A 22,356-nucleotide genomic window follows, 5' to 3' on the forward strand; every position below is an offset into this window, starting at 1 on the left:
GCACTTTAAGCTGCGAGTAATATTTATATATATATATAAAAAAACTTATTCAGAAAAAAAACCCCCAATGTTTGGAAAGTTGATGACTTAATAAGCCAATGAACAAACGAATCACAGAAACGATAACATTTTAAAACTGTAAACGTTAAGAGACAGAATAGCAGTTTTGTTAAATGATGTGACAACGCTTCAGCAATACGTCGCATGTAACTCATTGAAATGTGCAATTTCAGCGTTATAGCTTTCTCTGTTCTACTTAATGCAGAAAACAGATTTAAAGGGATTAAAATAAAAATATATTGGCGATTTTTTTTTCTAAATACTAGATTAAAAAGAGAACATTAAATAATGTCAGTTGCTGAAAAGTTGAGCAAAACGCACGAAAAATACGCAGTAAACCTTTTATATACCTTCTTACCACTGCAGCGGCTATATGATATATATATATATATATATATATATATATATATATATATATATATATATATATATATATATATATATAACTTAATATTTTCGAATCCACTCAATCCCTTTCATATAAATCAACTACTTCTCTAACCCCAACTTGTGTAATCACATGCGCAAAAAACACTAATATTACATTAATTTTTGCACGGAAGTTTTCCTTTATGCGGAAAAATTAAATTTCAATTTTTAAGGCAATGAATTTCGTACGCTGTTTCCAGTTCTACTAAAACTCGAGTGTTTACCAAAAAGCCTGATTTAAACCGTCCTGCTGCGATGATCTCTGAGAACTTTTAGTGCGCTAATCGCTCCGCCGCTGATTTCCCCAGTATCGCCATTTCATTTAGTTATTTTACCAGAATTAACGTCTAGAAAAATTAGCTGTGAATGTGGTTAAGAGATCAGTGCTTGCTTATTCCAATCAAATAAAATGTTTAATTCCGTAAACTATTAAACATAAACTAGTTGTTTTTAAGCGGAAGCTATTTTATAATGAAATGAGAAGGATGACACAAGTTTAAGGTTATCATAAATGTTAATAATGAATTCTACTTTGCTTGGCTACTTTGCCATCATCTTCATGTAATGTTCAAGCATTAATGGGGGTCCACTAGTGAAGTGCGGTGCCAGTCTTCTGCAGTACCAGACACGTAAATGCCACTTTGCTGTTTCGACTGCGGACTTCCGACTTCCACTGGCCTCAGATAATAATAAGAAAAAAAAAAACCGAGAACGTAATAGGCTCGAATGTGTACAACTACAGCCAGGCACTGACCATCACATTGCTATTATTTGATTTCTTTTTGACTGATGCGATTATACAAGTTGATTTACAACATTTGAGGTAGAACTGGTTACATTTCTTGTTTCCCATACGAAGCGCATGCAGGCAGGTGAAGTGACTTGCTCATGGTCACAGTGTCAGTAGCGGGATATGAACCCACAACCACAACCTCAGAGACTGAAGTCCAAAGTCACTTTACTATACTAAGAGCACCAATAAATTATTAACTGAGGACCAAATGATGAAGGATGGCAAGAGTTTCGAAAAAAAAAAAAGGGTCCTATAATACATAACACAGACTGGAAATAAGGTTAGAAGGCTTGGACTGCTGTGGAGGTGTACTGTAAAAAGGTGTTCATTTTTTTTTAAGAGTTAGAAAAGAACGCCTATTATTATAAAAGTAAACGCAACACACACAGTAAAAACAACATCATCTTTAGGTGTGTTCCATATACAAACAAATATAGAAATACAAGATTAATAAACACTCAAATAAAGGACATATGTTAAAATAAAGAAATAATCATGAGTGACAGAAAATGATAAAACAATTTCCAAGTGATTCATTAGGGTTAATAATTAAAGATATTTCACTCATGTAATTTTTATTTTGAAAAAAAGAAAGAAAAAAAAAAAAGACTGAATGTGTTTTCTAGCATTTGATCTGAACAATCCCCACATACATACACAATGATGGACACATAGAAAAGAGAGCTAAAGTCCATTTTCTGTTTTATCCGCCGAGTGCACACAAGGTCAATGAAATTAGATTGAGGATTTGTTTTTGATTTATAGCTGTATGAACGAGCTCTTATTCTGGTCTTGGTTTTTTGTTCAGTGAAGATGAAAGTTATTTAACATTTATCAGTCTTTGAGTTCTGAGGGAAGAAAACTATTTAGTTTCACTTGCAAACCCATGGTGTGAACTGTTCTACCAAGGGTGGGCAACCTCTCCAGGCGTGTGATGGAGAGTGGGAGTGAGACAGGCAGTCTGGACTCAGAATTTGACTGCCATTCTTCTTATTATTTTGCTCTGTGTGTTCTGTATAGGGTACATTATATTCTATGGTGCAGGTTTTAACACTAGCTGGCTACTAAATGGAGTGACTTCATCTCCTTCAGTCTTTATTTTAAATGGAGCCTTTTATAGTGAAAAGTAAAAAGTCTCCGAGCTAAACAACACTTTATAAACCTCTAGAGAACTGTGTGAAAAGCAAACATGGATCGAGTCAAGACTGTCCTAGAGACCAATGGCAGTAGTATACTGGTCGTCAAATGGCTTTGTTTGTTTGTTGGAGAAAAAAAAGGCTGTGATTTCAAGAACTATGAAGAAATCTGTTAATTGTCTTAGCTGTGTGGAGAAACGCATTTGGGCAGGTGTTTTGATGTCTTCAACTCACGTGTGCTCATGCTTGTCTTCAGGAAAAGTCAGTTTTAGTGCCTTTAGTGCTCCTGTTTGCTTTCACACAAGTGCTGCGTTAAGTCCTAAATAATGCAGGGGTCAGATAAATTACAGTTTACAAGAGCACAGCAACATAAAGTCACTTCTTAGGATATGGCGTACAACGGGAGACCTTCTCCTGGTGTGGCATATACCGTATAGGCAGAGTCTGAAGGTCACAAGCTGATTGATTGCAGACAAATAAAGGAAGACCAGAGGCAGCATTAAAACTGAGTGCACATTACAAAACACGAGGGAAACCTGCAGAGCAGAGGCGCAGAGGTGGAGGAAGGAAATGGGGACATTACAAAAACAAAGAGAAATCAAAATTCATATTGTCATCCCAGGAATTTGATGAACTGAGGTAAAGAGGAAACTTACTCAACAAAAGTCCATTTTGAAATGAGCCATATAAACTGTTTGCAGCTTGTCACACATACGTTTTTTTAATTTCTCAACCTGTTTTGGTTTTTATCCCTCTCATTCTGCTCTATGTCCGTCTTCTATTTCATGAGAATGATGAGTACTAAAGTAAAAGTTTGTTTTTGCATTTCATTTTATAGCCATGCCATTTTATTTTTGTATAGCTACGAAAAGAAGGACATTTCCATATATGCATTGCAAATTTATCGCTTGGTAACATTTGCATAAACATTTTGAGGGACGTTAGGCTAGTATAATTACAAGATTGGATATGATTGAAACATCTGCCTTTAAATGGGTAACTTCTTAAAGTGAAAGACCTTCACTTTCGATGGATTCTATAAAACAAATAGAAATGACTCTTTAGAACATCCCTTCTCAGAATTGGAAAGTAATGGATAGCCACAGTAGTCTTGAATTAGGAAAAACGCACAAAGCATAGAAGGGCATATACAGTCTCAAAAAAACAAATAATGAAGTGAATCCGGCCAGAAGTTAAAGTCACTGGACATGATGGGATGTCCTGCACTGTCCTGTCCTGTCCTGTACACGCGCACCGCAAGACGCAGCGGCAGTCAGCCAAATAGCTCAGGGGGTTTAGTGTTCTCGGCCTTGTTTACATTTTATTTTATTTTCTTAAAAGTCCTATAATTAAAAAAAATAATAAAAAAAAGCAATGTCTTCAAGAAACTAAGCTTAATATGAAATAAACCTAAAACAAATGCCTTCATATTTAGAACAAATGTACATATGAAATATTGTCATTTAGTAAAATGTATTTTTATTGCAGAAATGTATTTCTTTTTCCTATTCGCTTTTCAAGCACACTGTTTTAAGATCTCCGACACAGTTTCTAGTAAGCATCCACATTTTCTAGTTCGCTTGATATGCTTGGAGTTTAAGTGTTGTTATAAAAACAGCAAAAATAATAATATTCTCTACATGCATTTTTCTGTTCAGTGCAATTGTAATAATAATAACAACAACAACATTTTTATTATTAATAATAATAATAATAATAAAGGCTTCAGCACCCAAGACTTTAACTGTCGATTAAGTGGGATTAGAAAATTTTGAACATGATTATTATTGATAATAATAATAATAGTTGCTATTGTTCTTTTTCATTATTAGTACTATTATTACTCACAACAGTACATTTCCAATGTCGTCTTTTTTCCAGTCAGTAAAAATGTGATACAGATTAAAGCAGGTTTAGAAAGCGATGAAAGCACAGAACTATAATTATTCTTTTCCTTAATACCAATGATACTACTAATAATATGTATTCTATGCCCAATCTCTCTTAGCTGAATTATTATTATTATTAATAATAATAATAATAATGTTTTGGCCATCTTAAGTGGTGATCATGTAGGTTTTCAAAAATGGATAATTAAAAAATATTATTGCTATTGCCATTAATGTTCTCATATATTACTATTATTACTCATAACAGTAAATTTTCTATGCACTCTTTTGTCCAGAGTAATAATAATAATTGAAAAACTTGAAATTGTAATGTAGGATTAAAGTGGGTTTAGAAAGTGATATGAATTTAATAATAATAATAATAATAATAATAATAATAATAATAAGTCCTAAGCATTGGACAATTAAGATCTCTGAAACCCAGTGGATGTCCGGTAAAAAGCAACCAGCACAAACCAAGAAATAATAAAAACAATAATAATAATAATAATAATAATTAGTACATTAATCCAATTCAGTTTTAAAATCACATAGAGCTGGAGGCTATCTCAATAAAACCAGCCGGAAGTCAACAAGCATCCACGGTTAAGGCACCAGATAATAATACTAATAATTATAATACTAATAATGATAATATGCTTGCTATGTACATGGGCCACATTCTCTCCAAGTACTACTGTTAATAACAATTGGACTGTTCTGGGTTAAGGTTTGAAAATCCGGCTGAGCAGATTTCAACTGTATCCTTTAACCTTTGGGACCCTTCATTTATTTGAGCTGCTGAGGCCTCAGGTTTCACTGAAGCCCCCACCCTGGTTTCCTAACATGCTGCCAATTCGGATCAGATACTTTGCAGTGGTTCAGTGAGGCGGCCATTGATGCAGAAAGAATCCAAAAGTCTACAGTTGGCACGAGGTCTGCGGCATGTAGCGTGCCTCTTTTAATAAATGTTTAAATAAGAGCTGACACTTCACTTAAATGGAACACAAAACACACAAAATTGGTAAATTAATACATAAAAAGAAAAAAATGTTTAGCTTTCTTTTGAATTATTGATTAAATTAGTTATTTATTATGATTAATTATTTATCGTAATTATTATGATTTCTGTAAGTTATTATGTGACAAAATGTACTTATTTAATGCATAAAACTCCTGTTTTGTTTTTCCTTGTTTAAATTAATTGTATTTCTCCAATTATATGGCTCCTTTTTTTAAAGGCATTGTAGTAATGGACTGATATTCTCCTTGGTAGTAGGTTTCATGCAGGCATATTTTCTCAGAAATCAAGAAAAGTAAGTTTTGTAGAACAGCAACCGTGTTTTAATTTGTTTGAGTAGTTGGGTGCACAAATAAGGACGAAGTAAATTGTGATTGAACTTTGCCATAAAAGCAAGCAGAAAGAGCAGTTCTGATGAAGAAAATGCGATCCCTGGGCTCACTCGGCCAACTTAACTTGGCTTAAATGAAGACACTGACTGTCTTTAAATATTGAAGAGCTTTGTGAAGAAAGTCACGCTGTCAATGAGAAAAGGGAAAAAAAATCTAGAGATGCCATATCTGTAAAGTTTTGATAAATCATATTGGTTCAATTATTCATCAACACACACAGCTTTATTTTCACACATATGTATGTCCATACACACTGTATACAAAAATACAGAACATATATAATTATATTAATATAGAGAAAAGCACAAAAGTTAAACAAGTCTGCACAAAAAAACAGAGAGACAAGAAAAAAAGTAATATTGAGTAAAAAGGCAGAAAAAACGCACATTTAGACAAAAAAATTCTTAAGCAAATGGTCAAAAATACAGCGCTGTTTAACAAGGCGCTCCTGCCGAGGATTTCCTCCAAATGCGTGAATTCAGAAAACAGTTGTGCAGCCTGTGACAGTGAGGAGCAACAAAGATACCCGCACGCCCTTAGAGGCCTCCTGATGTGACCACAGCGAAGGTGGTGGAGAATTCTGGAATCAGATTACCCTCTCAGATGATTGATACGCCCCAGAGCTGTGTGGGACTCGAGAGCAACGTGCCTCATAGCTCAGCACTGCAGCGAAAGGGAGAAGTGTGCATAGCAGTCTGGGTAAATAGGGAGCTTACCCACCTTGCCATGTCTATTGACTGGCATAGGCTGACCGGGCATAAACTTTAGGAGAGCAATGCGGGAGTCATTCACTGTTCATGTATTTAAAAGAAGACCATTATAAACACAGCAAAAGAAAAGTATAGCACCGCTTGTCTTCAACTGATATCCTCTTTGAACAGGACACAGAGAACAGAGGTCCATATACATATACAGTATAGTCGTTTGCTTGTATAGTGCAAGTGTTGATAGGATATTATAAGTATAAATGTGTGTAGGCATGAATAATATTAATCTTTTCATGTATTGTGAAAATTAAAAGATGAGCACTGCCACTTTATGACATCCCTAGAAACGTCTGACTGGTCCACCCATTCGCATGTCAGCAGCTAAAGTTTTTCATTACATTATCCTGCATAATACTTGATCCATTCTCAGCTTCACATTTTATTGTATTTGTTTCATTTGAAACAACTTTTTTGCTTATTTACTAGAAAATGTTTCATTTACTGTAAGTCTTGATGCCTTTAGGCACCTTAGACTTATTTATGTTAACACAAGTGAATTTTGTATTGTTAGTTTCACTCCATGACATTTTTGTTCAGGTGGTAGCATTAAAGAAAAATTAGAAGGCTTCATTCTACATAAATTGTTTAAGTGCCTTTTGTGCATTTCCGTACTTTTATAAAGATTTTCTTTGTTTTCATTGCATGCATCTGTATTTCTGATAAAAAGGCACTTCCTGTTAGGGCAGTATCATCATGGTAAGCTACCTAGTGACCTTTGCAGTTCCTTAATTTAACAAAATGGAATTGTGGAAAATACATAGTGTGTGATATCCCCTCACGGGTTTATCACAGTGCCAAGGGCTCTTTTCACAAACACCATGCTTTACATGCTATACATAACCCCAATATAGCAGATGCTTTGTGCGCCTTTTGTTTTAACCATCTTGCCAGAGGAAGCAGGGAGAAGTGCAGCGCAAACACAATTTCCCACACTGGCTGTTAGCGGCAGCACGAAGGACTCCTAATTATAGCCTACATCGTGGATTGCATTTTTAAAATAGAGCACCTCATGGATAGGGGCTGTCACGATCCGTGAGATTTGTTTTGTCTGGCCATTTTAATTTATTATCATTATTGCCATTGCTAATTATACATTTTAAATAATGCATTTATATTGTTACTTTTTTGTATGTCTGCATGAGGTTTTTCTCTGGTTACTCTGATTTTTCCTCTTACATCTTGAAGACACACAGAGGGGTCCATTGGTAATCCTAATGGGTTTCATCATGAAGTTCTGGTTCTGGTGATGCTGAGAGAATACGTTTTGGCTCCCATGATTAGGAATTGGGTTCTGTGATTCAGAGAATATTAGGTTTAATAACAAAATGTGATTTCCTTTCACTGGTACATCCACCCTTTCATTGTACGATTCTATTTTTCTTTAACCGGACCTCGCCAAGGTCAGCACAAAGAAAGATGCAAGCAAAAATGTGTCTGTTTAAAATTACAAAAAAAAAATCTTTAAGGTACAGATCTATGAAATAATGAAATGAAATATTTGTGGGGTTTTACATAGAAACATGCAATATATTCATAAACTTAAGTTAAAGTCATACTTCTCAGTTGTCTCCTTTAGTGCCCCATTTTAAATGACAGCTTACAGTTATTCAGGACTAAAAATGTGTTTATATTTATTTAAGAGAGTCAGCAGATCCTTCAAACCCAACACTGGGTTGAATACGGCTGATTAAAAAGCTAAAGTGGATACTATAGGGGTTTGCGCTCTGTCACACGTTAGTAATTGTAATGCTAGAGTGATAAAACAGTGACAGGGCTGTTTAAAATAAAAGGTGGCTTTTAGCAGGTATGGCCTGGTGGACTTTAAACCATATGATGGCCAAAAAAACCCTGCTGGTGACTCTCTTTATGACCTTAGGCAGCCATGTAACCAGCCTGTGCACCAAAAGAAAAAAAACAAATAAATAAAAGTGTGCTTGTGATGGTGTTCACTACATAAGAGGTACAGATAATCAAAGAAAAATAAAGGCTGTTATTTTCTAATGTAAAATAGAAACCTTATAAATGCAAGCATATTGAAGATCAGATAGCCAGATAGATAGATAGATAGATAGACAGATAGATAGATAGATAGATAGATAGATAGATAGATAGATAGACAGATAGATGAAACCCTACATAAAATAAGGATATGAAAGGTGCCATACAAATAAGCATATAGTAATGATAGATTTCTACTCATATCTTTAAATAGGTAAGAGACACAAGGAGAGAATAAATAAACAAATGTTCATTTATTAATGTAGCTAGAACTAACATTGGTGTGTATATATAAGCAGATATGGCCATATATTATATTATATTATATTATATTATATTATATTATATTATATTATATTATATTATATTATATTATATTATATATCCATCCATTATCCAACCCGCTATATCCTAACTACGAGGTCATGGGGGTCGTCTAGAGCCAATCCCAGCCAACACAGGGCACAAGGCAGGAAACAAACCCCAGGCAGGTCACCAGCCCACCACAATATTATATTATATTATATTATATTATATTATATTATATTATATTATATTATATTATATTATATTATAAAATGTACATTTTACATATAAATAGAAGCTGAGGCATGGATGCCATTAATTATTCTGGGCATTTTCCTCTTGTGACAACAAATTCAGCTGATTTTTCTTTAGGCCATTGCAGAAAAATGCAGCATCACATATTGGTTAAGGGAATCAGTAATTGTAACGATTAATTAATAACAACAAGCAATTGACATCCCTGAATCTACCCATCCATTTACAAAGCCTAGTGCCATTCCATCACTGGGCACACTCACTCATGCCAGGTCAATTTAGAGTTACCAATAAGATCAATCCACAGAGAGATTCATGCATGCAAAGTCTGCACAGCTAGTGACTGGTACAGTCATGGTTAATTTTGAATGTCACAAATGCAGGCAGTTCCATTAAAGTGGAAAACAGAAAACAACAAATGAAACAAAACTGCCATTGAACTGCAGTATATAACAATGTTCTTGCTATTGAGGCTTCCTTTTTGTTCACTGCGAGTGTTTAGGTAGTTATTGGCAAAATAAAGTAAGAAAGCATGTTATTCCCTGTGGAAGCACCTAAGCCTGGCCTTGACCTCCTTTCCTGTTGCTGCCTCCCGAGTTTTCAAGTATACTCTAAATTCTAGATGCTTGGTGCTGTTTCCCACATTTCAGAAGCTATTATTTCTGTAGACACAAGCAAAAGAGAAAATGAACAGAGGAGCAGATAGATGGCATCCCAGGTCTAGCCAAACAACCATAGTGGAGCTGGTTGTGATAAAACTGGTGAATTGCAGCAGTTTAGACAAATCTGTACTCAAGCTTTATGAAGTGAAACATTCCAGACTGTTTACAGATAACAGGGTTCAAGGTAGGTCCAAGTAGAATTTAAGATGGCAGGTCTCAGTCATGGGCTATATTTCATAAGGTGACAGGCTGCGAGCTATTGATTGTCTGTTCTTCAGCACACCACTTAGCCTAATGTCCTGAGTGGGCTCAGAAAGGCCGGTGGATATTATTTAAGTGTATATATTATATATTTTGGAGACAACCAATAATCATAGTGTTGGCAGCCTAGTTTGTCTCATCTTTACCTCACAAACAAATCAATTAACTCCTTGAGCGTTCATGAAATGGAACAATGAAAAGCAATCAGCTGAGTCTCTGAAGTCGCATGGTATGCATCTTCAAAGCAATTATACCAGCTCTCTCCGGAGATTAATTATATGTACATAACGCATCTCGTTTTTATTTAACTATCTATCCATGGCTGTGCTTGTGCGTGTGTGTTCCTTAATTCCCTATTTAATGCTTTACCCTCACTTTGTCCATATCTTTCCCAGCTTGTCATATGGTGGCTGCATTGCAGGCTAGCTTCAGTTATCTCACAGAAGTCTTTTTTTTTTAATATTATGCTGTTAATTATTTACTTTTATTTACAGAAAGGGTAATCATGGGAAAAAATAAGCAATGGACTGTGCTGTAGGGTTTGAATATCACATCTTCACGGAGAACACTTTTTTTAAATGCTTCAAGGATGCCAATCAGACAGACAATCAAACAAAAGCTGCTTCAGGATGACTTTTGGAAGGCATTCAGATATCATCCTCAGAGCAGCGTAGAAGACCCACAAATAAGTCTCATTAGAAAACAAGGCCACTTAATGAGTCCAACACGTCAAGAGCCACTTGTTGAGGCTTATTTGGCAACAGGCACATGGCAAGAACTATTAAACGACAGCCACAAGTTGAGTCCTGAAGACTAAAAGGCATTTGGTGAACCCTACAACACTGAGAACCACTTGACGAGCCTTTTATACAGACGATCACTCTGAGAGTCATACGTGCGAAAAATCACTTTGCGAGCCTTGTGCACTGAGAGCCACTTGCTGAGCTCTACACCCTGAAAGGCACTTGGTGAGCCTCACACGTTGAGAGCCAGTTGGTGAGCCATATGTACCGAGAGTAGGTTAGTAAGCCTTTCACACAGAGAGTCGCTTGATAAGAGTTTCACACCGATAGCCACTTGATGTGCCCTATATGCTGACAGCCACTTGGAATTCAACACATACCAAGAGGGACTTAGTACGCCCCAAACTAGTTGCTGAGCCTTATGTGCTGAGAGTCAGTTGGTGAGTCCTACAGCTGGCAACCACACTGTGGGCCCTTCACACCATCAACCACTTGGTACGTCTTTCCAACTGAGAGCTAACCAGTGATCTTTACACATTAAGAGTCACTTGGCGAGCCTCAGGCACAAAGATCCATTTGTTAAAAATATGCACAGAGACGCACTTGGTGAGCCCAACATGCTGACAGCCAGTGGTGAACCTTACAAGAGGAGCCATAATAAAAGCCAATGAGTGAGGCCTATGCTGTGATAGTCATTTGGTGTCCCTACACACTGACAGTCACTTTGCGAGTTTGGCCAACTGAGAGGTAATTTGTGAGCTTCACACACAAAGATCCATTTGGTAACACTGCACCGAGAGCCACATAGTGAAAACAATAGCATCTTTTTATTTTGGGGTTCTTTTATGTAGAGCACAATTGTACTATTGCTTACTTTTATTTCATAAAAATCAGAGTACTGGCAGGTTCAGCGATGAGAATTAAACTGGCAAATGTGTGATTTTGCAGCAAACTGTAGTGAGTTGTGGAAGTTCAACTTTTGGCAAAATAAAGAAGTGAGGTGAATGATGGGGGTTAATAATTTATTGTGCCAATTGTGTGAAGTGCAGAACGCCTGTTTATTGCTAAGAGACATGGTACTCTCTCTACTTCTTAGTGGTCCCAGCTTAATTTTGCAGGAATCTAATTGGTCTATTATTATGGCTGTTACTGGAGCAAATAATTAAAAATGAGTTGCTCAGTAGGGGGCTGCACCCTGTCCGATTAGTGGACCGTAAGCACATGGTGTGTGCCGTGAGGGCAATACCCGTCTCAGTCGAACAGGTCATCCTATGGAGGTCAAGTTAATATCCTCATGAAGCACTCCCCAAAGTAACCTAAAAAAGGAGGCTTGCATTTGAGTATGGACACTTTTTAATTGCTATAACCGCCATATTAAATTCATTCACTGTTTATTCATCTTGCTTGTGTCTAATAATGTAAACCACTGAAAACCATTCCTGCTTATTACTTTAAACAAACTGCCCTCCAAAAGCAGCCAGTGACTGACAAATAGTGCATTGTAGCAGTGCCGCAGTCTTATGGGCTGGCTGAAAACAGTCTATGCAAAAGACGTGTTCGCTGGTTGGGAGTGGCGACTCGGCAACGGCAACTAAGACCTAAACAGTTAGCGCATTACGCCAAGGCATGGAAAACGACCAAGCTAGGGCAGCCGTCCTCCCTTCACCGACTCACGCTTTGATGGATATCATTAACTCCACAGATTCAGTATGGTTCCTGATACAGCACTTTTTAGCAACTGCAGAGAAGAGGGGTGGGTGGGGGGTATTGAGAGACAGCCTGACTGAAGACTGGACCTCAAGGACACCAATAACAACCCCTTTTATTCTTTACAGTGAAGATTCACAGACCTTTACATTTTGTCCCATCAGTCATTTAAAACTGAACTTTGGCTGCACACAGCTTTATGTTTGGTAGATAAGGAGAACAGCACAAAATTTGATACACATCATAAAACTATGGTGGTGCAGAGATTAGCACGGCTCACCCACAAGCTACGAGTCTTTAGTTCACTATCTGTGTGGGGACTACACATTACCCCCATTTCTGGAGTGGTACCCTGGCTTTCTTCTGAATGCCACAGAGGTGCAGGTATGGATACCTGGCGACCCTTTGGCTCACAACAGCTAAAACTGTTCCACCTGATTTGCTTATCACGTCATGATGTTATGAATGCTGGATAATGTGAGTAAAAGATATTAAAATTCAGCTTTTGGTAAAGGTATTAAAAAATAAAATCTGTTTCACATGCTGTGATCAGTCAATACAAAATAAAACTATCCGCACACATGATCCTGGAAGGTACCGATGTGATGACACAGAGCTCTCCTTTTGATCTATTATTAAGGACATGAAAGCTGGATATCCGCTTTTGTACTTTGAGACAGTCTTTATCCTACAAAGCATCTTACTTACTCAACATTATAAGAAAATGGGTAAGAAATGTGCCAAAAATGAGACCACCTATATAACCCTCTATGGAGACGGGGATTCCAGAAACAAAAAGATCTGTTATTTGAGAGTTGGGGCATTTTATGGAAGGCTGAATTAACATAAAAGAAAAGGAGCATTAGCATCGGTGGTAAATCGTTTTCAATAGAGATAGAGCCTCATACAACCTGGCAGAAAAGACAGTTCACTGTTCTATAGCTAGACAGATAGATATTTTACAATGAGCTTTTCCATGTTATTAAATTAAATCGTTCTTACTAGGTTTACATGTGTGTATAAATCACATCTGCGTATATAACATTAATCTATCCATCCATTCACTTTTGTAATATGTGTATCATGCTGTAGCTGGACCTACTATAGGTCCCAAGGAGAAACTGCTGTGTTGCAGCAGCTATACAGTACATAAAAAAAACACACTCAAAGGTACATTGTTAAAATATAGAAATAAATACAAGTAAAATGAATACGGTATGTTCAGTATCTAACCAGTTAAAATGAACACATGAAAGCAGAGTCGAATGAGATTCTATGATGTAACATCTAATCACTGGCATAACATTTTCCTGCAATTCTGGTTGGGATTTTTTAAAGATTTGAAAAATGGCCATCTCATTATAAAACATTTAAAAAATCAAAATATATTTACATATAGAAGTACATTTATATAAACACTATACATAAACACATACAATATACCATATATAAATAAAGTATATACATACACATACACGCAAGTATATATATATATATATATATATATATTCACTTTTTTTAATGCTACACCTGAATGTTAAACTGCATATTTAGTGTATATTACAATCAAGTGTATCATTGGCTTCCAATTTTTTCTTTTTTTTGTTTACTTAGGGTGACAGTTGTTATCAGCTAGCTAAGCAGCATGCACTTAAAATACGTAGCTAGTAATAACATCAGTATTAATTAAAATACTTAATTAGTAATAACATCAGTATTTATTAAAATATTTACCGAGTAATATATCAATATTTATGTAATATTTTTTAAATCATGCCTTCATAAAAAATGCCAGTTAAGAAGAATGAAAAAGAGAAATTAGAACAACTTTTTACTAGTGGCAATAAAGCCAACCTTCATTCAGGTTTGTTTGTTCAATATTAAAAGATACCCTTCTGCGGTGGGCTGGCGCCCTGCCCGGGGTTTGTTTCCTGCCTTGTGCCCTGTGTTGGCTGGGATTGGCTCCAGTAGACCCCCCGTGACCCTGTAGTTAGGATATAGCGGGCTGGATAATGGATGGATGAAAAGATACCCTTTACATGCAGGTTATTGAATTTGGCGATCCTGAAATGGCCCGAGTGTGTGGCTGGGGTACGTGTGTGTACGTTTGCCCTGAGATGTACTGGCGCCCTGTCCAGGGTTTGTTCCTGCCTTGCACCCTATGCTAACTGGGATAGGCTCCAGCAGACTAACCCCGGGACCCTGTTCAGGACTAAGCGGGTTAGAAAATTACTGACTGCCTCTTAACTACTTACTTGAAATACTTTGTACATTAAACTTTTTTTTTTTATAAATAACAAATGCTAATATGAGTGAGCTGCCAAGAGGAGATGCCTTTTTAGATTCGGAAGACAGGCGAAAGGCCGCACAATGAGGCTGCGATTACAGATTACTGTAATGGCTTTTCGATGTCCCTAAAAATTTGTCTTAATTTGGCACATTGCTGTTTACTAAATACTAATGAACTGAATGAATCAATAAATGGTTAGTGTACTTACCGACTAAACTGAAGACAGACTTTACTTATTTATTTGCACACGGTATTCCAAGAGTGGAAGACTGTTGTCAGGGATGCACCTTGGACTTGGGTACAATGACGGACAAAACTAAAGCAGAGAACTGATTGTGCTTTCAGTTTCTCAAAAAATATTTTCATGGTGTTAAAATCAGGAGAGAAAAAAGAGTGCGCATGCGGACAAACAAGCGAAGCGCAACGGCGGACGGCTCTGGGCTGCAACTACCAAACAGCTGAACTCCAGCGGCTCGCACGACGTAAACACTCGCGATCGCGTGCCATTTTGGACCGCTGACGTTACGAGAGGTTTACGAGCCTTTGTATATATATAATGTGCTGTTAACTATGCATTATACATGAACGTGCACTGGATCGGTGCATATGACTTATAATCATAAGCGCCAACGGGCAAACAGATCAACATTAGCGGAAGGTTACGTGTTGGTTATCAAAACGTTACTCAGGAATGTTACCGCAACGTTAAAACGTGAAGTTGATATTTTTAAGTAAAGGAACGTTTGCCAACAACTGTTTTTGGAACCTTTAACGAACGTGGCGTATGCAATTTTAGTGGCTGCCAGTTGTCATGGGTCATGTGCAGTGTTGTGCATGAATCTCGTTCAAAAGAGTGTGTTCATTGAACAAGCTCATTTTTCTAAGAATGGTGATCATAACGTAACGTATTTGCTATAAGTGAAGAACTTGAACGTGAGCTGGTTCAGTTTTATGTGACATTCTGGATCTGGTTTAGGTCCAGATAAAAGGTTTTGCCCTATTCTGTAATGTTGGGGTGGAGCCGAATCCAAATACGAATGTTTACAAATATTTATTTCGTACGACTTTTTTGCCATTTACTGTATCTGTATTCGGAAGTAGTCATTGTCTGTGTCAGCCTGCTTGTGCTTAAGCTGCCCCCCCACCTAAACCCCCAACTAACACGAGCACGCGGTGAAGCTCCCGATTTCGCTTTTAGGAAAACGTTGTACTTTTTATATTTCCCCGTTGGACATGCAATATGTGACGCGACTTTTGTCCGGCAGCATTATAAGTTAGTTCACCTACACGCTGGTCCCACTGTCACCGTTTGTGGCACACGGTTGGAAATAGAGCGGTAATTTATATGTATACTTGCGTCGATTTAATTTCTTTTTTTGACGGGGAGGCTGGGATTGGCTCCAGCGGACCCCCGTGACCCTGTAGTTGGGATATAGCAGGTTGGATAATGGATGGATGGATGGATATTAGCATACATGGTTAAACGTGTTTGTTGCTGGGTATAACTCAATATAAGTGTAATAAAAAGTCTTCATAATTATTGCATTTTATTCAAGAACACTGTAATAGCCTAATATAAGGCATGCAAAACTGAAAAAAATAAACCTGTCATTTATTGTCACACCTTAAAAAATACAAAATGATCTGAACACGAACTAGTTTAAAATTGAAATGGTGAACTATGAACGTGAATGTATTCCTTTTAATCTGTGTGAACTGAACTTTGAGCTTGTTCTTGTGAGGTGTGAACTTACACAACACTGGTCATGACTAGGGATATCAGATACCTGCAAACCCAAAGTAGGACACCAAAGGTCATAATGGAGAACAAAGCCATGTGAATGGAGGACAAAGACGAACGTGTCCCGTTCTATTCACAAAGCACAGTGTGACCTGTGTGTACAATGAAAACTTTAAACACAACTAATATGACAGGCTGCGGTGGGCTGGCGTCCTGCCTGGGGTTTGTTTCCTGCCTTTCGCCCTGTGTTGGCTGGGATTGGCTCCAGCAGACCCCTGTGACCCTGTAGTTAGGATATAGCAGGTTGGATAAAGGATGGATAATTTGACAGGTCACAAAACAAGTCATCAAAATTAAAAGTTATGGTATAACTATGCAGTTTCATATTTTTAAGAAGAGGCGATTTTTCACAGCAGTTCATTATTCCCAGCCATGCAAGCGTGGAACTCCAGACAAGAAATGTTATTAAAATTGTACCTTATCATGTTTCTGTGATTTTTCTCTGGTAAAATGTTGTTCGAAATCAGTGGTACCCTTGTTTGCAACGGACACTTAACAATCACCAGCTAAACACTTTGCTTCATTTTCAGTGTGTCCTTCAGGAAAACACGGATACTTTGTTTTCATGTGTGTTCCGGGAATTTGCATTTCCTCTTATTAGGTGTTACTGCTGGACGACATTTTTAGATAAATGACTGCTGCATATTCGTATAACAAGTACAGACAACACAAAATTGCGAAGAGGGTGTAGACGTGTAACCGTGTTTTGTTTTTGATAAAACACAGAGATGATAGCGTGCGATTTCAGCCAATTACACAATTAAGTCAGTGATTGAGGAAAGCCGGACATGTTCACCTTTTTAAGCAATGCCTGCTGGACGGAGAGCACAACACCAAAAAGGAGGGCATGTTCTTCTTTTACCGGACATCTGGTGACCCTAGACATGGCTTGTGATTTGCAGTCAGTGCTGTGGCTATGGTGTCTGCAACCCTGTTAACTCAAGCTAGATGAGACAGTGCTGGAGTATTTGTGATGTCTTAAATGAAAGCCTAGAGATATTTAAATACTGGACACAAAAATGTTATATTATTGAAATGCAACTTCAGATATATTCATACTCCCCGTTATCTTCATCCACAAAAGTCAGAACATCTGGCCTGTGTTTCTTTCATCTTGCCTAAAATTCTCGTAAATACAGGAAGAAGCCTTGTGTAATACAACAAGAACATTTTGGTTGTATTGTAGCGGCCCCAAGGTCCAAACCAGAGAGGGTCATGCTCTTTAGGTGGCCACAGGCTGTCAGAGGGGGAAGGAATACCTGGAGAAGCAGGAATGGGGAGCGCAGACACAGCACACATAGAGCCCTTTGGATGTGTCTCCAGGCTGTTAGAGCCTATCAGCTCAGATACATGGCTTGGGTCAGCTCATTTTGGGCTGGGGGGGAAAATGTGGTATAGAGGTTGTCTTTGACCCCAGATAAGCGAAGTAAAGTGGAGCTGGGCAGCATGTATGAGTGGACCAAGAGACAAAACACCTAGGAGCATGTGTTGCTGCTGAATACATGCACAACATGGTGTAATCATTGTCAACAAAGCCAACAGTCGTCCTTTTTACATTTACATTTATTCGCTTAGCAGACGCTTCTATCCACAGTAACTTACAAAGGAGATCAACCTAATTGAGTAAACATCAATCTGAGGGACTGTTTGGGAAAGAAGCGTTACAGGACAAGGGTATAAAATTGATCACAAGTGAAAAGTTCAAGAAACAAAATACAGTTACGATTCCTAGATTACAAAACCTAACGACTGGTATCAGTTAGACAGAAATTCACCAAACAGAAGAATCTTCAAGTGCTTCTTAAACTCAGTGAGGGAGTCAGCAGGTCAGATGGAGGTGGGTAGCTCATTCCACCAGCCAGGATCTACACATGAAAAGAGACTAGGCTGAGATTTGATATCACACCAAGATGGCATTACCAATCACCGTTCAACAGCAGGCCATAGTGGTTATAAAGGAGCATAGGACCTCACAAGTGTCTCCATGAGTTTAGGTGCAGACCCACTGACTCCGTAGGCAGGCATTAAGGATTTGAACTTAATACGTGTTGCTACATGAACCCAGTGTAGTGTAGTGGTCTACAGAGAGATGTGACATCTGCCCACCTTGGCTGGTTGAACACCAGCTGTGCCAGCCACTGCATGTTGAATCATCTGTAGTGGCATTGCGGCACACGCTGGTACTCCTGCCAACGGAGAGCTGTGGTAGTCCAGACATGGTAAGACTAAAGGTCATTTTTCTAAAAGCCTTCACATTTCTGAGCTAAAAAGATGACTTTCAGAATACGAGTGCAGCAAAAAATGTAAGTCAGTGGTGGGTCAAAGTTGACCTAGAAAGATATGGCAAGGAAAACATTTTTTAGAAGCTATACAAATTATGGGACATTCAACTTTTAAAAATGTTTTTTAACTTTTTGTTAATTCAGGGAAATGTAGGGAAAGTCACAAAGTTTCATCCAGAGCAGATGAAACTTGGGGTGATTTTACTCACTTTAAATACACAAATAGATCAAATATGACTTGAAGATGCTGTGAGGGTTTGAGAAATATGTTATGTTCATGTTTAAATATTCAAAGGTAAGTTGGGAAAAACACGTGAACCCTTAGATTTAGTAACTAGTGACTTATCTTTTAGAACATTAGAAAAATCATGACAAGAACAAGCCTTTCAGCCCGATGAGCTCATCCATCCTATTCATCTAGATTGTCCAAAATAACATGAATTCAATATGTGAAGTTTCTTAACGTGCTACTCTCCACTACACTACTTGGTATTTTAGCCCATGTGTCTTTGGTTCTTTGTGTGAAGAAAACGTTTCTAATATTCCAAATGTGTCCCGGAGTTCTTGGTATCAATAACAATGAACCAGCTTTTCTGTATAGACCTGTGCAGTGCAATTTCAGTCAATTCTTCTTCACAGAAATAGGACTGAGATACAGACTCTGTAACATGCAGAATTTCTTCTCTATAAGTATCTGTGTCATTAACTTACTCCTGTGCCATGACAAATGACCCAGCCTGGTAAACTTTGAAATGAAAATCCTGGGTAATATGTTTAATTTCCACTATTGTCAGCTTTTAGAATAAGCTATTTCACTGTCTAAGTAAAGAGTGTCCACCTGGTTGTTATTTTAATTTCTAATAAGAAGGCCTGGAGTAGTCTCCTGGGCAGAGTTTCTTCTTTCTTGAAGTGTAAAATGAACTTATAGCTGATTGCATTTTTAAAGCACTTTACTAACACATTGGGGAACCAATTCAACCACCATACATGTGTAGCATCCTCCTGGATGACGCAATGGCAGCCATTTTTACGTCAGCACGCTCACCGCTGTCCTCCATTAGGAGTGGATACCTGAAGAGTGTGTGTGTGACCAGAAGGGATGATTCCTCTGTTCATTTTGGAGCCTCCCAATGTTACCGTAAATCCTTTAACTTCCAGTCATCCTACTGGGGCTTATCTAGGGTCCCAGGTTTCCTGGTGCTCACAGTTTGTTTCTTTTCAGAGCCAAATAGGTTCTGAGGTTTGTAGAGTTCTCAGTTCCCTTTATTAATACCCTCTATGTTCCTGAAATGTTCAGTGCAGAGAATCAGAATGAACTGTAAATAAATATTGACTATACAAGGTGGCACATGAAAAAGTAGCCCACAAATTAGAGGTAAACTCTGACATGACCTTTATGACCCTCCTATCTGTTATGACGGTCCTTACGATCTGTAATACTGGCAACAGTCTCTGAGGTAGGGACAAAAGGGTTTTATAGTTTTGGTGCATTGTTCAGAGAACCAGTAGTATGCCACTTTTACAACACATTTTGGAGGTCTATTTACAGTGGTCTATGTGAAAGAAATCATTGTGTTAAAGAAAAAAACTTATTCTTTACTAGGACAAGTTTTATAAAACATCTGAGTCAGAAATCAGGCAGGAGAAAACCTGTTCATTACGTTTTTAATTAAAGTAATCCCTCCTCGATCGCGGGGGTTGCGTTCCAGACCCCCCCCCCGCGATAGGTGAAAATCCGCGAAGTAGAAACCATATGTTTGTGTGGTTATTTTTATATATTTTAAGCCCTTATAAACTCTCCCACCCTGTTAACATTATTAGAGCCCTCTAGACATGAAATAACACCCTTTAGTCAAACGTTTAAACTGTGCTCCATGACAAGACAGAGATGACAGTTCTTTCTCACAATTAAAAGAAAGCAAACATATCTTATCTTCAAAGGAGCGCCGTCATAAAGGAGCGCGTCAGGAGCAGAGAATGTCAGAGAGGCGCGCAAAGAAAAGCAAACAATCAAAAAATCAATACATGCTTTTAAGTATACAGAAGGGCCGCGATAAAGCGGCATTTTGTAGAGGAGCGTCCGTGTCCTCTGTGCAAACAGCCCCTCTGCTCACACCCCCTCCGTCAGGCAGAGAGAGCGAGAAAGATAGAGAGAAGCAAACAAGCACAGCGCGGGAAGCACATCTTATAGCATTGAGGAGTTTTAGTTAATATATAATACATGCTCTGATTGGGTAGCTTCTAAGCCATCCGCCAATAGCGTCCCTTGTATGAAATCAACTGGGCAATCAAACTGAGGAAGCATGTAACCTAAATTAAAAGACCCATTGTCCTTAGAAAGCGGCGAACCAGCGAAAAATCTGTGATATATATTTAGATGTGCATACATTTAAAATCCGCAATAGAGTGAAACCGCGAAAGTCAAAACGCGATATAGCGAGGGATTACTGTATGTCTTCAGCTACTCATGCTACTCAGCATTCATCACAGTACAGTAGTCTGTTACAAAATGCTCAAAATAATAAGGGCACAGGTTTGTTGTATAAACAACTGAATTTACATAATAGTGCTGATTCTCTGATTGATTGGTTTGTTTGATTACGCCCTGTACATACCACATGGGCTGGATGGGCATTCTGGCCAGGAGAGAGATTAGACCTGCATGGAAGGACTGGAAATGGTGGATGGGCAGCCCATTATACAGAAAAGGTATCGTTGGGCTTTTTTTATTCCCCCAGACCACTAGATGGCAGCAGTCCTGGTTATCAGTGCCCAGTGGGAGCAGCAGGGCATGCAGGGAAATGTAGTCTGGCAGGGCAACCCTGCTGGGGTCACGGGGTGCCGCAAGAATACGTTGCAGGGAGACAAGCGCCCTACTGTGATGGACTTCCGTGTGACCTGGAAGTACTTTGATCGGGCAATTGCTCTGGCACTGGAAGTACTCCCGGGTCGTTAATAAAAGGGACCGCACTTCCTTATCCAGGCGAGCTGGAACTGGGAGGTAGAGAGGCAACACTTGACTGGAGGAGGAGAAGGAGGGCAGTGTGGTGGTGAGGAAAACCAGTATTATTTTGTGCTTTTGTTACTATTAGAAGATCAAAGGTGAATAAATCAACCTTTACTTTGAACCCAGGACTGTGCTTGTGTGTTCGTGTTGGGGTTTGGGCTTACTGACACCTGGGTTTCCATTACAGCCCCAAATAGCTTATCTAAATAAAAGTCAATTCTATTATACTCTTGTTCTTCTTATATCTTTCAGGTTCAGCTATTATCTTTAAAGTCTCTGTGTATGTGACAACTGTCCAGACTTGCTTTTTACAGGACATCTGCTGATCTCTTAATCATCTCCTGGTACATTTTGTGTTTTACATCAACGATTCTCCCAGTACATTCTTGTCTTTATTCATTTAACCATTTCAGTAGTTCCCTGCATGACTTTTCTAAAACAAATGCTTATATATTTCAATATGCACTGCAGACTATAATACTTAACTATTGTTACCTCCAAATTATTCTCTCACATCTTATTTGAGAAATCCCATGAAGGAGCCTGTAGGAACATAC

The 22,356-nt window shown here is 38.1% G+C and overlaps 1 long non-coding RNA gene across 1 annotated transcript in view; it reads right to left on the reverse strand.

Moving 5' to 3' along the window:
- The window catches only part of LOC120529696, a 32,738-nt gene extending 17,401 nt beyond the window's left edge, over positions 1-15,337 (reverse strand). Inside the window, exon 1 of the long non-coding RNA XR_005633794.1 lies at positions 14,918-15,337. This is a non-coding gene — a long non-coding RNA (uncharacterized LOC120529696). The remainder of the gene's footprint in view (positions 1-14,917) is intronic.
- Between the last annotated feature and the right edge of the window lie 7,019 nt (positions 15,338-22,356).

The sequence above is a fragment of the Polypterus senegalus genome, chromosome 5 (assembly GCF_016835505.1).
Source record: "Polypterus senegalus isolate Bchr_013 chromosome 5, ASM1683550v1, whole genome shotgun sequence".
Lineage (NCBI taxonomy): Eukaryota > Metazoa > Chordata > Cladistia > Polypteriformes > Polypteridae > Polypterus > Polypterus senegalus.